We start from the raw sequence: 16,161 nt of genomic DNA, 5'->3' as shown, positions 1-16,161 counted from the left end.
ATTAACGTTTTTACAATTGCCGATTTAATGCACATTATTTAATGATTTATAACTTTAAAAAAACATTATTTTGTAAACGAAATACAGTACAATACATTTTTAAACGTTATCCATGCTTATCGTTAAAAACCCGGCGCCCTTTTTTCCCAGCGCCCCTTTTTAACGTACGCGCTGCTACTGTGCCCTCCTTGTGCACAACAACTTTACCACATTGTCATGCATCAGGCCCTATCCCCCTCCTCCCCCCATCTCCTTCTCTCTTTCCTTTCTCTTTCTCTTTTATTAACTTTCTTCTGTCTTTTCTCCTCTCTCCTCTTCTCTCTTTTTCTCTCTTTCCTCACTTGCTTTGCTTCTGTCTTCTTGTCTGTCCCTCTTTCTTTATATCTCTTCTCCTCTCTCTTCCCTGTATTTTTCCCCCCTTCCTCCCTGTCTTCCTTTTTCTCTTGCTTTGCTTCTCTCTTTTCCCTTCTTCTCGCTCTCCTTTCCTCTCTTTCCATCTCTCTCTACTCTTCCTTTTTCTCTCTCTTCCTCGCACTCTTTCTTTATATTGTCTCTCTTTATCTCTCCATCTCTCTCTCCTCCTCTATCTCAGTCCCTCATGAGGTCCACAGAGGCGTTAGGGCAGCTCAGGCCCGCTCCCCTCTCCTCATCCTGTCTTGGTCCCGGTGTTTTAGGACGAGAAGATGGCTGATAGGAGATATTTCTGTCTATTCATCTTCATTCTCTGCTGACAGGGAGACAGTGAACTCATTGATGTTTTCTGTGTGAAAGGAATGAATCTTCGCAGTCATAAAATACGTGGTGGAGTGTAGATGTTGCCTGATATTTGGATTGCTCATTTCCTGGTAGCAGACAGGTGTTAAACAGATATTTCTGGCCTTCTGCTCACAAACTGTCACAGCCATGTGTAGCAGATTTCAGTTTTTCGCAGCACGTGGCGTTTCGGCTCGCCGTATTGGCGTTATGCAATAGCTGCTCAACTTCTGTTGTGGAAAAACTCTGCGCTTTCAGTTTTGCTTGTTTCGCTTTATCTATTGCAAAGTTTTAGCGGCAAATATTTCAGCTTACTTGGTTAATTTTTATGTGCATATAAAACACAGTCATTCCATAGGGTTTCTAAGTGACAAGCAAAAGAGTCTGTGTTTGCTACCAAGTCAATGTTTTAGTGCAGGTGTGGACACCAAGTAGTAAAGCCAACTGCTCTGTGTGGGTTCTTATACCTGCAGAAAGGTGGAGGTTTCCGGACAGTCTCAGGGAAAAGTACTCCAAATAAAGTACAGAGAGTAGTGTTGCCAAGGATCTTAAAGTAAATCTGAAGCGAGAATGAAAAAAAACAAAACAGATACTTACCTAAGGAGAGGGAAGACTCTGGTCCTATAGAGCCTTCCAGTTCCTCTCCTCATCCTCTCATTCCCCCGCAGGATCCTCCGTTTATATCATCAGCCGCAGGAGGCTTCGCAAGTCTTCGGGAGGCCGAGAGGAAGCCCACCCGGAGCAGAAGAGAGCAGTCACCAACCCATCGGTCAGAGACTGCTAACAGGGGGAGCCAGCGCAGGAACAACAGGACGGTAGAGGAAGTGGAAGGCTCTGGGTCCTATAGAGCCTTCCACTTGCTCTCCCATCCCGTTGTTTCTGCGCTGGCTTAGGTAAGTATATGTTTTGTTTTTTTAATTCTCACTTAAGACTTCCTTTAATTTATGGCAATTTTACAACAAAACCACTAGGAAAGTATAGGGGACCAAAAGAGACCGAAAAAGCCCTCCTACTTAAAAGCAACGCTTAGTGTGCTTTGCCTTCTTAAAACAGAAGGTATTTGCGATAATTCAGATTTAAGTGTCTAACTGTGGTTACCCATAATGCAACGCTCCTGAATATGCAAATGATCTCCTTATGCCCCTGTAGCCAGGCTTACATTCAGAACCACTGGTGTATAGCAAGCCAAAGCTATAGGCTTGCTATACAAGAGCGGTTCTGGATGTAAGCCTGGCTTCAGGGGCATAAAGAGATCATTTGCATATTCAGTAGTGGTGCATTGTGGGAAACCACAGTTATACTTTTAAATCTGAATCATCGCCAATACCTTCTTTCTGGGAATGAAGGCTACATTTTAGTTAAACCAATACTGAAGCAGCCTGAAAAAAAGTCAGATACTCATCCGAGTAGAGCATACATGTCAAACTCTGGCCCGTGGGCCAAATCTGGCCATCTGAGCCATCAGATTTGTGCCTCAGGTGGTTTCCCCACTTTGCATTATGTTTGGCCCACCAGAGAAGCTATACTGGAGGGTAAGTCATATTGGGAAAGGGAAAGTACTAGGTAAAAGGGAACTGTATAGAGGAGGGAGGGGGGCCACGAGATACCAGGAAACTCTTTAGGGAAGGGAAATATGACTACTAAACATCAGGGAATTGTATAGATGATGGAAGAGGGCCACTAGACACCAGGGAACTGTATAGGGGATAGAGGGGGGCTATTAGACGCCAGGGAACTTTATAAGGGCAGGAGGTGGCCATAAGATATTGAAGTTGGCCTGCGACTTGGTCCCAGAGCTCAATTTCAGCCCACTTTGTGTTTGAGTTTGACACCCCTGGAGTAGAGGTAAGGCTTTTCCTGGGCCTCTCTCCATGCCTTTGGTCCACTGCTTTTGCCCCCATTCAAATTTGGCACCTCCAGGAACCCTCAGAAGGCTTCGGAAGCCTACGCGTTTCCGAGTGCTTCTGAAGATGGGCGCAAGTGCGTGCTCACACATGCGCAGTATAGAGCTTCCTGTCTTCAGAAACGCTCGGGAACTCGAGTGCTTCCAAAGCCTTCAGAGGATCTCTAAAGGCGTAATTGACCAGTTGGTTAAATAACTTCGACAGGGGGTTACAGTATTGGAATGAATTCACAGAGAGAGGACCGGGAAAGTTCTATGAGATCCAGAGCCTTTCCATAGGTGAGTATCTAACATTTCTTTTACTTAGATTCAGTGTTACTTTAGAGACCACCTGCCTTCTGCAATTCATGATCAGGGAGGAGCCAGAAGCCAACCAATATGAATGGAATTGAGAGATAATTCTCCTGGTAGTTACTAGAATTCCAGGATCCGAGTAGAAAGAAGAAAGACCAGGAGCATAATGGTGCGGTATCTCTGGGTCAATTAGCAAGAACCATATTTTTTGGACTATAAGACACTTATGACCATAAGATGCACCTAGGTTTAGAGGACAAAAACAGGGGAAACATATATATACTAATACTGGTGCATCCATGGTGAAGGGGCATCTGGCGGATTATGCCCCCTTTGTACCTCATACCCCCCCTGTTATCTCTAGTGTCTCCCTGTGTCCTCCTCTGTCCCCCTTGTGTCCTCCTATTTCCCCCATGTGTCTGCCTCTGTCCTCTTTGTGCCCTCCTCTATGCCCCCCTTTGTGTCCTCCTCTATACCCCTTTGTGTCCCCCTGTTTCCTCCGTTTGTCCCCCTGTGTCCTCCTCTGCATGGACACAGAACAGAGAGTCCCTGACATTGCGGTGGGTTGGAGGTTCGTATTGGTAGGCATTCACAAGTCAGGAACTCTCTGCATTTGGACTATAAGACGCAGTTACTTTTTACCCCACTTTTAGGGGAGAAAAATTGAGTCTCATAATCCAAAAAATACAGTATATATTATACTTACAAAGGTGGGTTGCAACCACTGTGAAAATTTACGGGGAGAAAAACCCTGCCTGCTTCTTCCAGGTCTGCTACTCTGAACTGGCTAGGTTGGTTCACCCACGTCAGAGCGGGTCACACAGACGAGAGCAGAAGGCCACAAACAGAGAACCAGCGACCGTTAAATAAAGTTGCAGCTTTAAACTTTTAGAAGCTTTTAACTAAAAAAAAAGAAAGAAAGAAGAAAGTCTGGCTAATCGTCAGCGGACTGGAAATGCTGAGAGGAGAAAAATCAGGGAAGAGGAAAACTTGGGAAGCCATAAAGAAAGAATCCTTTTATTGCCGTTTTATGGGAACATCTTCTCCTTGGGAGTTGTTGGCTATTGCGCCAGTTGTGACAAGTGCTATGATTTGCATATTTCATGGCGATGGTGTGCAGGAGGGGGCGGGAGAGGCGGCGTTTCCGGGAGACACTGGCAGTGGGCGAGCTTAGCCTGCGGTTAGGGCCGTGCGATCACATCAGCCCCCTGAATAAACAGGGAGAAAGCAAAACGCAGAGATCTCTCGGTACAGAACGCCGTGCGGCCCCATGCATCTCCTGAACAGCACACACACCTTAACGTGAGCAGAATCTGTAATAAACCACCAGGGGGTGTAATGGGATTATCAGATAATGTGACTCCTTCACAAACACGGGAATTTAATTACAGCAGGTGTTATCTTGTTAAAAGGAGCCTATCCTTTAAGTAAATCTGTCATCGGGGAAGGAAACATGGAGGCTGCCATTTCTGACCCGCTTCTGAAAATTCTACGCATCTGCCTGTCACGCTGAACCCTGTAATAATTCTCACCTAGTCTTTATACAGGATTCGGATAATTTGTACTGTATAGGAAAAATTACAGCAAGAGAAACAAACGTTATGGCAAAGAATCTGGCGCTTTATTTTTTTGTTTTAGATGAGGGTCTAAGTCAATAACGATTGCGGTTTTTAACAGGTTTTAATGGAAATAACTAATTTAACCACTTCCTGCAAAATGGACATTTATAAACATTCTATTTGTGCACCTTTAGGGCTCTTTCACACCAAGACGTTGCGTTAGATGCAACGTTAAGGTCGCATAACGTGCACCTAACGCAACGCATGTTAGCTTTGAAGTTGGATGTTATATAGAGCCGCGTTATGCGTCTCTTGATGCGACCGTGATGTGTACCTTTTGAAGCATACTATCGAATGAAAACGGCACATGCATCAAATGAAAAAAAAAAAACATTACTGAGCATGTGCAAACATTCGAACGCAGCCACATACAAGTATAACGCACAGCATGCTGCACTTTCATTTACCGTGCTGTGTTACACTCCAACGCAATGTGGGCTCTGTGAACAGCCCATTCATTTATCATTGCTGTCAGTTGAGCTGCGTTACAGACTGCTCAATGTGAAAGCAGCCTTAGGTCTGGAACCCCCTGGGAATCACTGCAGCGCTTTTAACCTCTTGAGGACCGCAGTGCTAAACCGCCCTAGTGACCTGGCCATTTTTAATAAAATAGGCCACTGCAGCTTTAATGCTAAGCTGCAGGGCCGCACAACACAGCACTCAAGTGATCCTCCCCCCCCCAGGGGCGCTTCTCCCACCAGTCAGTAGAGGCAGCCGCTTGGGGCGCTGTGCTTTGAAAAGGTGCGACCGCCCGCCGCATCTACTGTGAGCGGTTTTAACTTTTTCATTTATTTACCTTCAGTACGCTCCCCACGTGCTCACTAGTGCCTCCCTCTGTATAGTCTCCAATGAGTAGACACCGCCTCCTCCTCCGCTGCCTCACCGATCAATAGAGCAGTGAGTCAACGCTGGCTCTTCTCTCCACCATTTCTAAACTTTCCCCCAGTGTTGCCAACTCATCCCTTTAATTACTGACACATATGAATTATACAGGTTTTGTGGCTAGGTAGATGCAGTTAAGGCACTGATTATGTGCAAATAGCCCCAGAACCTGTATAACTTAGATGTGTCAGTAATTAAAGGGATGAGTTGGCAACACTGCTTTCCCCTCTGCTTCTCCATTAGCCACCACGGGTAAAGTGTTTACCTCGTGTGGCCACACCCCTCCTTTGACTCCGCCCCCGCCAGTCAACTCAAGCACTCTGGCGCGGTATTTGAAATGTCTGGTGACAGTGACACTGGGTCCGTTCCTGCTGTGAGCAGCTTCCCTGTCTGTGTCTGCAGAGTGCAGACTGTGGGTAATGGTAGCTGAGCCCTTTCAAGTAACGGGATGTGCTGTGTGGGGGTAGGAGGATCGAGTAGGAAGGAGAGCTTGTGTGCAGAGAAGGGGGAGGCTGCAGCTGAAGGATGTACCCACTACCCAGGAGATAGGAAACTCCAGTCCCAGGACACACCACTTCTTTCTACTCGGTGAGTAAAAGCAGGCTGACAACTATCTGCTGTATGGAATGGCCAGGCACTCCTCATCAATCATTGGCTATTCAGTGATTGTTCCAGGCTGCAGTATAAACTGATAGAACATTGTATTGTATAGGGGAAGAGAGACTGGGCATCAATGTGATCTGTTTATTAGTATAGTGTGCTGCAGTTGTGTTATACCTTGATGCAATTTGAAAGAAGCTGAGTCCTTGTTATAGAGGCCCACTATGTGAGCATTTTATCCATTCTTGCAACCTGTTATATATAATAGTAAAGTATTGGATCTTATTTCACATATACTGATCTGATGTTTTTTTGGATGTAATGGTCACTGGTCAATGACATTCTTGAGCACTGGGGGACGCTTAAAGCAGACCTATCTAGGGATTCTACCAGCCCCCCGCAGCCGTCCTGTCCCGTGCAGGTCCCCAACGATCCTAGTGATGCAGTTTTGGTTTTGCCGACTTAGAAGTCGACATCCACTGCGCTTGTGCGGTCCTAGCCGCACGGGTCCTCGTTCGCTCCTTTCACCGAGAGCGTCCTCTGCGCAGACTGAGTACGAGAAAATCTCTACTGCGTAGGTCGCCCCCAGCAACAGGAGCAAACAAGGACCTGTGCGGCCAGGGCAGGAACAGTGAACGGTGACTTTACAAACTGAAACTGCGCTGCGGTGGGAGAACAGAGGATCGTTGAGGACTGGTGCGAGACAGGTTCACTTTAAGTGGTTGACCAACAGGATAGCAAGCGCTGAGGATTACAGTTTTGAAATTGTTTTTCCCAATGTGGAGTGGTTACTTCTGGCTGCAGCTGCTGCTACTACCATCTCTAAGGCCAGCTGGAAGTGTTTGTAAACTCCTAGCAGTTCTGTTGTATAGGCAAATCATTAGGCTTTGCTTTATTTCTGTCTATAGCCAAGTAGCTTAGATTTTAAGCCTTCGGCAGGGTCCTTCCTTATCTCGTAATTCAACATGATCATGTGCTCCTTTTCTATGACTGCTATTATTGGGCCCACCTAACCAGCCCAAAATTGCATGATCACATATTCTCTACCCTGTTTGCCTTGTATAGCCTTTACTACGTTGTGTAACCTTGTTATGTCTGCCATCCTTTTGAATCACTGTATGTATTTATTGCCCAGGGCTGCGTAATATGTTGGCGCTTTATAAATGCAATGAAATGAATTATAATTGTATGGACAAATTAGTTTGTTAAATAGAATACTCTTCTTTCTGGGCGACGCTGTGCTTTTGAGATTAAATGATACCCGAGGTGACATGTGACATGGAGATAGACATGTGTACAGTATGTACAGTGCCAAGCCCAAAAATAACTAGGATGTGTTTCTTTTTTTCTTTCTCTGCCTGAAAGAGTTAAGTGATCTGACTACAGTGTGACCCTCACTGATAAGAAATTTCAACTATAAAACACTTTCCTAGAAGAAAATGGCTTCTGAGAGCAGGAAAGAGATAAAAAGGGTCAATAATTCATAGATTTTAGCTCTGGCATACTTCAATGTGTCAATGAGTAAAAACAACAGTTAAAACTTAAAAAGTAAATTTAAACATAAAATAAAACTGTGGAATATTTTAAAAAGTCATTTTAGGAGAAGGAAGATAAATACAATTGTTTATTTAATTAGTTTATTTTTGCCTCTGGTGTCCTTTAAAAGATAGCCAAGCTGAAAATGTATATACAATAGGGGTCTATACATACTTAATTTTTAGGGTTATCCACACCAGGATCACTGCCTCCATTGCCTCAGCCAGGCTCCATTTACATGCAATCAGTCTTGGACTAGGCCCTCGTCCACAAGTACCAGTAGTTGGTGACCTCTAAACCAGACCACGCTGGCAGCGGCAGCCCTGCCAAAGTGGTGTAAAAGAATGAACTATTCATGCGTAGTAGAAGAACAGCTTCGACCCTAGTTGGGGTCTAGACTGGGAATGACTGCAGGGAAACGGAGCCTGGCAGGGGAAAATGGAAGCAGCAATCCTGGTGTGGATATAGGATCCTTTTATGGATGCAATTTCAACTCTTATATCCTTTAAGGTTAGACTGACCACGGGAGATTGCCTGGTGCCCCCTAATGCCCTATCCTCCTAGTTAAGTTTGGCCACCAAGCAGCAGAGAGGGGCGCAGCCTCAAACAGCTGGTGGGGGGGGGGGGGCGCCACAGGTTTCCTTGCCTGGAGTGACAAAAAGGCTAGAGCCGCCCCTGCTCCCCCCCCCTTTTCTCCCCACCAACAGAGCTCTCTGTTGGTGGGATCTGATCGCTTCCCCCATGTTTATTTTTTTGTAATAAATATTATTGTTGGCCTTTTTGTAAAACAAAAAAAACCCTGTTTCTTTACATACCCTCCCTCCCTCCCTCACCACTGCCAGCCAATTATGGCGATCGGCTGTCATAGGCTTCTGCCTATGAGAGCTGATCGCTCTCTTGTCCCCCAGGGGGACAGCTGTGTCACACGCTTGGAGACTGAAGGCGGGGCGGAGCTCCGCCCCCCAAGCAGGAGATGCGTGCGCAGCCTGCGCGTGATCTCCTGCAAAACAGAGCCCCAGAACTTTACGCCAATCGGCGTTAGGCGGTCCTGGGGCTGCCGCCGTGGCCACGCCCATCAGCGCGACGTGGTCGGCAAGAGGTTAAATCGCGCCAGCGCTGTGTGCATTGATTCGTAGGCAGAGTGTGATTGCATTTCACTCTGATTTGAGGTGCTGTTCCAATTAGCGTTTCTTTTTAAATAAACTTTAATATACCCACCAGGTGTCCTGATGTGTGGCTTCTGTTCATAGCTCCATCCCCTAAGGATCCGTTTCCACTTGTGCGAATCTGCATGCGTTTTCTGCGTGCAGATTCGCATAACCAATACAAGTGGATGGGCCTGTTTCCACTTGTCAGAAATCCTGTGCGGTTTTATGTGCAGGAAAAATCTGCACGACAGAGCCATCAGAATTCGCACACCGCTCGCATACAATGTATTTAATAGGAAATTCACATGCGTTTTCCTATGCAAATTTTTCCGTGAATTTTACCGCAAATTTGCGGGCGTTTTCGCATAAAATCAATGTAAAAGAACACTGGCACTGACATGGTTAAATTTGCATACTTACTAACATATGCGAAAACGCCCACGAATTCGCGGTAAAATTCGTTTTTCCGTTTTCCGAGACTAATTCGGGCCCTAATGGAAGAGGTCATAGATGCTTTTCTAGGACCAGTCAGAGAAGTGCATGTGACCTCCTCTGCTAGGGGGCGGGGCTACAGCAGAAGCTGGACATCAGGACACCAAGTACGGTAAGTATAATTAACTTTATTTAAAATTCAAAACACTCAACTTCCAAATCGCTGCAAAACCACTTTTCAAATCGATTTTACAGCGCTTCTATACATAGCAATCAACCTAATCGCAATGTCACTAGTGAGTTGCCCACCATTTAAATACCTTGGCGAAGCATTGTGGGTGATCCAAAAATGCTGCCAAAACCACCCTGGTGGGGCCCAGCCCTTCGGTGTGGTTTCATTTCTGTAGGTGTGTTTGGAAAGCAAACATTCACATAGGGCTAATGTTTTTGACAACCTTATTTTTACTATATTTGTTATAAAGCCTAAACCCTTGTTCAGATCACTTAGCGCACATGGCTGTGCGATCAGAACGCAATGCGTACGGTCGCACGCCATCTGCGCTGCTATGGGCTGTGCTGCTGATCCCACTCATTACAGTGAACGGGTAAGCGCTGTGATTTCTGAAAAATGCATGAAGCAGTGCGATGGGAACAGTAGAAGGGCTGTCTATGCCCTTGTACCATTCTTGCGTTTCGCACGCATGGCAGCGCATATAGTGGGAACGAGGCCTAAAAATTTATTTTACCGTATTTTTCGGGCTATTCGACGCTCCTGACCATAAGACGCACCTAGGTTTAGAGAACAGAAAGCAGGTGAAAAAGAAAATATACTAAACCTGGTGCATCCATGGCGAAAAGGCATCTTGTGGGTTATGCCCTCTTTGTACCTCATGTCCCCTTGTACCTCGTATCTGCCTCTGTCCTCCTCTGTCCCACTTTGTGTTTCCTGTGTCCTCCCTTTGTCCTCCTCTGCATGGGCACAGTACAGGGAGTCCCCGACATTGCAGCGGGTAGAAGGATCATATCGGCAGGCATTCACAAGTCAGGAACTTCCTGCATTTGGACTATAAGACGCAGTGACTCCCCTCCCCCCCCCCCCCCCCCACACACACTTTTGGGGGAGAAAAAATGATTCTTATAGTCCAAAAAATACAGTATATTACAGAACATGCCAAAAGCCACTAAATAGCGCTGGTGAGTGTTTGATTTTGTCAAGTTTCATGGGGGGCTAATTCTTTTGGCCTCAACTGTGTATTATAATTGGACTAATCAAATATGGCAGCGGAAGAATGTGATTGGTCAATTTTCAAGCCGCATAGATTTGTAGAAATATTTACATAATTCTGCATCCAGTTGCATATTTCAAGTCAGGTAGAAAGTTAGCAAAACTTTGTACAAAATTCCTTTAAAGGAAACCTGAGATGAAGGAAAGACAAGGCTTTATACTCACCTAGGGCTTCCTCCAGCCCCCTCTGTCGGCCGTGGGCTCCCTTCCTGCCCTCCCAGGCCATTCTGTTGTTTCGCAGTTGGCTCCAGTAGATGCTGAATACTGCACATGCACGGCCCTGGCCACGTGCGTCCTTGGCCACGGGATTGTGATCAGGCGCATGTGGCCTGGTCAGCGCATGCACAAGGGAGCTCAACTGGGGAATTTACTGAAGACTGCAGGGGAACGGTATGGCACAGGAAGACAGCAAGGGAGCCCACGGCCTACAGAGGGCTGGACTGGAGGAAGCCCTAGATAAGTATAAATGTTTGTCTCTCTTTTATCCCCGGTACACTTTAAAACCTCCATAGCCAAGGAATAGGGGGCATAAAGATGCCTAAAGACATCTGTGGCAGTCTAATGCTACGTACACACATGCGACAACGATCGTTCGTTGTAAACGACAAACGAACTTTTAATTGATGAAAGAACGACCTGAGTAAAGTTTGTTTTTAAAGGTGTGTAACGATCTGATCGTTAGAAGGAACGTTACATCACGTAAAGCAATGATTGCGCTTGCGCATAAAAATGAGAAGTTTCATGGAGAAATAGCGAAATGCGCATGTCAAGCCTAGTACGAACGACCGTTTCCAACGATGTACTACTTTTGCAAACGATCGTCGTTGGTAAAAATCCGCCAAGCTAGATCGTTCGTTTTTAACGATCGAGCTCGTCCGTCGTTAGACTTAATGATCGTTGGTTGCTTTTTTTTAAACGATCGTCGTTTGAAAGGATCGGGGAACGATCGATTCAAACGACTATAGTCGCATGTGTGTACGCACCTTTAGGGTTAATATTGGCTCCTGCATTCCGTCTTTAACCCTCTCCTGTCCGCACCTTCTGTTGCTGGGTCACTTCCACAGTATTTACATTGTGGCCCTTCTAATAACCATTTATTTGCATGTCTCCTCTGCATCTTCCTGCAAACAATAATTTACACGTTTCCATTGCTCTTTGATTTTTTTTTACTCTGAGTGTCTTGTTTGTATTGATTATAAAGGTGAATTTATTCATCTATATTGTATATCCTCTAACAAAATAATATCCTATAATGGCCAGTAATAAATTAAAATCAATAACATCCACTTCTAGCAGAGGGGAAGAGGAGAGAGGACGTAGAGGAGTTGAGGATTAATCTATTTACAAGCTGCCTATTAAATGTTTATTAAATAAATAGAGACAAGACTGGCAGCATCCCTGCGGAATTCTGACACTCTCGTCATTAGGTGGAACTTTAACATCTCACTCCCTGGCTGTGCGCATAGAATATCTCCTTCCCCCTTGGCAGTGCGCACAGAATATTTCCTTCCCCCTGGTAGTGCACGCTGAATAGCTCCCCCCCAGCAGTGTGTGCAGAATATCTCCCCCCGGCAGTGTGTGCAGAATATCTTCCCCCGGCAGTGTGTGCAGAATATCTCCCCCGGCAGTGTGTGCAGAATATCTCCCCCGGCAGTGTGTGCAGAATATCTCCCCCGGCAGTGTGTGCAGAATATCTCCCCTGGCAGTGTGTGCAGAATATCTCCCCCCGGCAGTGTGTGCAGAATATCTCCCCCGGCAGTGTGTGCAGAATATCTCCCCCGGCAGTGTGTGCAGAATATCTCCCCCGGCAGTGTGTGCAGAATATCTCCCCCGGCAGTGTGTGCAGAATATCTCCCCCGGCAGTGTGTGCAGAATAACTCCCCCCGGCAGTGTGTGCAGAATATCTCCCCCCGGCAGTGTGTGCAGAATATCTCCCCCCGGCAGTGTGTGCAGAATATCTTCCCCCGGCAGTGTGTGCAGAATATCTCCCCCGGCAGTGTGTGCAGAATATCTCCCCCCGGCAGTGTGTGCAGAATAACTCCCCCCGGCAGTGTGTGCAGAATATCTTCCCCCCGGCAGTGTGTGCAGAATATCTCCCCCCAGCAGTGTGTGCAGAATATCTCCCCCCGGCAGTGTGTGCAGAATATCTCCCCCCGGCAGTGTGTGCAGAATATCTCCCCCCGGCAGTCTGTGCAGAATATCTCCCCCCGGCAGTGTGTGCAGAATATCTCTCCCCCTTTGGCAGTGTGTACAGAATATCTTTCCCCAGCAATGTCATAGGTATATGCAGGCAGCAGGCACTGGTTTGGGAATAGGGCAGAATACACCTTTTCCCCGGCCTCACCCCAGAAGTGCAGACCTCTCAGCACATCTTTTAGGACTGCACAGCAGCATGTTGTGGGCTGTATTGAGGACAATGCTTAACTTGGTAATTGCGCCTCTCCCAAGTGACCCATGCAGACTTTCGCCATCCAATTAAGGGTTGCATGTACAACACATGCTCCTTCTGCACTGATTAAATAGATAAAATATTTTTACACATTAGAATAGGCCTGACAGGGGCCGCTGAAACGAGCTGCTCCTGGTGTAATTATTCCCGGCATCTATGGCGGCGGACGATAGCGCGCAACGCGCCATGTTCCTCTCTGAGTCATCCGGACGTGTTTGTGGAAGTTTAAGGAGCTAAATGTTTAGAGGCAGCGGCAGAACGACTCTCTGGCGTGCGGATGGTTAGCGCGGAGTTTGGTGGTGACAGCTGGTCGCTGTAGCGCTGGAATGGATCGCTGTGGCTCCGAGATGCCGGAGTAGATTTATTATGGAGGAAGAAAGCGCCAGGGGACACTCAGAGTGGATGAAGTTATATAAACTATCCATCTGTCAGATATTCTTATTTAAAGAGCTTAGATGGTAGCTGTTATTTTATGGTTGTCATACATGTGCAGGTAAAGACCAGCAGCGTTTTATCACAGTCGAGTTATCTTCTTACGTTTGGTATGTTATTGTTGTTTTGTTTGTTTGTTTGTTTTTATTAATTTTATAATAACTCCAGCTAATACCTAATTAGCAGTTATTGCATTCAGACTCTCTTTAAAAAAATTACATGTCGATCTGGTTGTATCACGCCTGCGTCCTCTCTTTGAAATCCGTCATTAGCGCTTCACTTTGTTGTTTTGAAGTTTTTGTGGCGGGTTCTCCATAAGCTGAGTTACCCGTAGGTTCAGCCATTCTGAAATTCTTCTATATTCATTCCCCTGTTTGCAGGTAGCAGAAGGATGTGTTCCTTATTAGGCACGGCAGCGAGATCAGCTCCCTACCAGGCGGAAATTGCCTGGTGTCATTGCCGCTAGCCTCCGTCTCTTAACACCCCTTAATAATAAAAACTTAAGACAAAGCATTCCTCAAAAACTCAAACCAGTCAACATGTCCCCCGCCAAGACGGATGAGAATTGCCTTCTGCAGATCTGCGAAAACCAAACTTACTAATCTTGTTTTATTTCTTCTCTTCGGAAAAACACAGTATCTTTTTTGTGTGTGTGGTGTCTACAATTTGTATTCAAATGAAGGTCATTTGAAAGGTGTTCTATACTAAAGCGTCATTATTTCATCCCGATGGTGGCACTAAAATTATATTGCTGAATGAGTTATTTTGCTACGGGGCTATTACCGGCTTCCAAAAATCCTCCTAAAGGTTTTTCTTTTTTCTCCCTCCCCGTTATTTATCTCTGGTGCTGTTTTGAAATTAAAATAAAATTCAGGAGGATGGAGAGGTGTTTTGGGTGGTGAATAGGATCTACCTCCTCAAATATTTAAAAAAAAAAAATTGCTAAATTATATTTTGTTCTATCCCGTTCAAATGTCCTTTTCAAAACTGAGGGTGGCAAGTTAATATATATAATAAGTTCATATAGATATTTATTTTATTTTTTTCCCGCTGTGAATGATTGGCTGTCGAGATAACGGCGCGTTTCGGAGATAGATGAAAAACAGTTAAATGTATCCATCTTAATGTTTGCGAATAACTCACGGAGAAGACTTCTGTATCTATGGAAGGAAATCTACGATCGATTAAACTGCGCCATTTTTGAATGGCCCATCCTGTTTATTGTGGGATACCATTAAAATAATGGAGGCAGGGAGATGAGGTTTAATAAATAAATAGGGCCGCCTTTTTAATCTTTACAATAGTTTATCGTCTGGCTGTAAATATAATCTGCTTGCCTATTAATCTCTTGTTTTTTTCTTTTTTTCTGCTTGGGGAACTTTTAACATCTGAACCGAGTTTAACCAAGTAGAACGTATGCAGTAAGAAGTAACATCAAGCTGTGTTCATGATAGCAGAAGGAATTTGGGTATGCAGTAGGCATAGTCTCTTCGCCCGATGTGACCTTGCTGTGCTATATCTATTGGTGCAAAAGACTGAAGCATTACATCTGTGATGTGGGTGGTGGTCCCTGGCCTAGATATGGAGTATTCATTCTGTGGTGGGGTTAGTGGACTCTGCCCTATATATTGGTGCAAAACAGTGTTCTCCCCAGAATTTTTTTCCAGCCGGGTGGCATGAAAAAGTAGCAGGGTGGGGCACGACGGTGGAATGTGCAACTCTGCTTACCAAATATGAGAAAGCGAGTCGATGTTAGCCGTGTGGTCACCAAAATTAGCCGGGTGGAGCACCCGGGTAAAAGAGCCTGGGGAGAACACTGCACAAGATTGGAACATTATTTCGGTGATGTGGGTGGACCTGGCTAACCTATATTGGTGCACAAGTACGAAGGTGGGGTGTCTTGACACCCTGTAGGAAAAAAGATACAGAAACAATGGGAGCTCAGATAGCGTAGTATGTTAGTGGTAAATGAGTAGAAATAATAGGCAAAAGAGGTTACTCACGAAGGTAAGTTGCAATAGGTTGCAACCAACTACTCACACGATGTGGAGCAATAAAACCAACTGCACTCGGGGTGTCCAAACTGGACTGGGTGCCTTCGCTCTCCTTGGTAGAAAAGACTGACTGGCTCTCACGGGTTGTGAGCCCAGAGAAGAACCCCTTCAACCTTGGCGGGGTGGGAGGTAAAAAAGCGCAATAGGGATAAAGAGGTGCCTACATGCGAATAAAACTGTTAAAAATAGAAATGAAAAAGGTGAGGTGGCTTACCTCAATAACGACAGTCTCATAAGACAAAAAGTAATTTATTTAGCACATGCAACACATTTCACAGGTCAGGAAGCAAAACAGGAAAGGACCCGCAACATCCACACACAATAAGCCAAAGGGAGTCAGGAACCTGTAAGCTCAGCAACCAGTAGAGAAGAAAGAAAGTTCCGCTGCACCAATGGCTGGGTGAAAAAAGATTCTCCGTTTATTACATCAGTGGGTACAAAAAGGTTAAAAAAGCTCACGCGTATCGGAGCTCATGGCCCCTTAATCATAGCTTGTTTCACAGGTCACCTATCTATTGGCACTCAGGACTGGAACATTAGTTTGGGGGCTGTGGGCAGAACTCTCTCACCTATATATTGGTGCACAAGACTGGAATATTAGTTCGGGGTTGTGGGTAGAACTCTCTCACCTATATATTGGTGCACAAGACTGGAACATTAGTTCTGTGATGTGGGTGGAACTCTCTCACCTATATATTGGTGCACAAGACTAGAACATTAGTTTGAGGTTGTGGGTGGAACTCTCTCACCTATATATTGGTGCACAAGACTGGA

The 16,161-nt window shown here is 45.6% G+C and overlaps 1 protein-coding gene across 8 annotated transcripts in view; it reads left to right on the top strand.

Annotated features, from left to right (window-relative positions):
- The window catches only part of CAMTA1 (calmodulin binding transcription activator 1), a 1,857,772-nt gene that overhangs the window by 289,754 nt on the left and 1,551,857 nt on the right, over positions 1-16,161 (top strand). Inside the window, exon 1 of one of the 8 annotated variants that reach the window (XM_068238936.1) lies at positions 5,977-6,039. The exons of the other annotated variants lie outside the window; for them this stretch is intronic. The gene's annotated coding sequence lies outside the window, so the exon portion shown is untranslated. Of the gene's footprint in view, positions 1-5,976; positions 6,040-16,161 lie in introns of those variants that run through there. 8 annotated transcript variants of the gene reach the window in all.

This window comes from Hyperolius riggenbachi, chromosome 6, assembly GCF_040937935.1.
Source record: "Hyperolius riggenbachi isolate aHypRig1 chromosome 6, aHypRig1.pri, whole genome shotgun sequence".
Classification (NCBI taxonomy): Eukaryota; Metazoa; Chordata; class Amphibia; order Anura; family Hyperoliidae; genus Hyperolius; species Hyperolius riggenbachi.
The sequence above is the reverse complement of the archived record's forward strand: the minus strand, read 5'-3'. Positions and strand labels throughout refer to the sequence as shown.